This window comes from Otolemur garnettii, unplaced genomic scaffold (assembly GCF_000181295.1).
Source record: "Otolemur garnettii isolate 467f Iridium unplaced genomic scaffold, OtoGar3 scaffold00213, whole genome shotgun sequence".
Taxonomy (NCBI): Eukaryota; Metazoa; Chordata; class Mammalia; order Primates; family Galagidae; genus Otolemur; species Otolemur garnettii.
This window is the reverse complement of record NW_003852608.1, coordinates 2,297,200-2,299,043: the sequence shown is the minus strand read 5'-3', so window position 1 is coordinate 2,299,043 and position 1,844 is coordinate 2,297,200.

Below are 1,844 nucleotides of genomic sequence, written 5' to 3'. Positions count from 1 at the left end.
TTTTTTTTTTTTTTTTTGAGACAGAGTCTTACTCTGATGCCCTGGGTAGAATGACATGGTATCATAGCTCTCAGCAAGCAACCTCAAACTCTTAGGCTCAAGCCATCATCCTCTTGCCTCAACCTCCTGAGTAGCTGGGACTACAGGCACTCACCACCATGCCCAGCTAGTTTTTCAATATTTAGTAAAGGTGGGGTCTTGTTCTTTCTCCTGCTGCTCTTGAACTCCTGAGCTCAAGCAATTCACCTGTCTTGACCTCCCAGAGTGCTAGGACTACAGGCATGAGCCACCATGCTCAGGGTGCAAATATTGATTCTATAAAACATTAATGCTTAAATTTAGGGGATAATAGCTGAATAAAATATTAGCTATTAATAAATGTAACAAACTATAATATTACATGGTAATAATATAAACTTTTATGAACTAAAAAAGAAGTGTGATCTGAATTAAGGCATTTAAAAGGACATATTATGGTTGATGAGAAGAATAAAGATACTAATTTTGATTATCTCTACATACAGTTAAGAATTATTTTTTGGTGGCACCTGTAGCTCAGTGGGTAGTGCACTGGCCACATACACTGAGGCTGGTGGGTTCGGACCCAGCCTGAGCCTGCTAAAACAACAATGACAACTGCAGCAACAACAACAACATCTGAGCTGGGCATCACAATATGAAATGGGAGGCCTGGGGGATGAGTGTAGATGCAGATGAAAACAAGATTTTCCATAAATTAATAAATCTCAACACTGTGTGAAGGGTAAACAGGGAAAGAGTTCATGATAACATCCTTTCTACTTTCACCTGTTTGAAAATTTCCCATAAGGTAATTGTTTGCACATATACACACACATATATATAATTTATACTATATATATATGCACATATGCATGCACACATTTTATATACACACAAACACGCACATATATATGTAAAACACAAGATGTCTGTGGTGGAGACAGTGCTGTATATTCACTTTACATTTATATATTTTAAAAATCACCCCATTTCAAAGAATTTATTTCAGCATTCATTTACTCAGTAAACATTTATTTTGAAACCATTTGTACTTTCCACTGCATGCCAAGTACTGGGTTTTGGATCAAAAATGTGAATAAGACAAAGGAAACCTTCCCTAGAAGAACTGAGTTCAATGAGGGAGACAGAAGGTAATTATAATCCCGTGCTGTGCCGACAATGATAGAGACTAACCGATTCATACAAGACAAGGGAGGAACAGCTAATCCTGCCTGGGTCACAGACAGCTTCCAGAGGGAGGTCTGGGGCTTATCTCGAAGAAGACGTAAGACTTAGTCCAGTGAAGAGGAAATGTGAGTGGGGTATTCCAGGAAGGAGAAAGAGCACAGCTCGGATAAAGATAGCAGACCGGGAGCACCAGGTTGTGTGGAAACAGTTCAATGCTGGGGAAACGTCAAGTGGTAAGATGTGAAGTTAGACGGCAGGCAGGCGGTGGGTCAGATCTGTAGGACATGGTCAGAAGTTTGGGTCTTTTACAGACAGTGTGGCTTCAGCAAGTTTAATTTTTTTCTTTGGAGGGAAATGACATAGTTAAATGGTTAGTGTTTCACTCTCAGATAACTCTGGTAACGATTCAGTAAATCAGGGGATAATATGGCCCACCACTTGTTTTTGTAAAGAAAGTTTTATTAAAATGCATTCATACCCATTCATTTCCACATTGTCCATGGCTGCTTTTTCACTCAGAGTTGAGTGACGTTAAAGGTAGATTCGAGTAGTTGTGAAAGAGATGAGCATAAAGCAGATGAATGTGAGGACATGAGACCAGTTATGATGCCACTGAGATTCTCCAGTAAGAGACA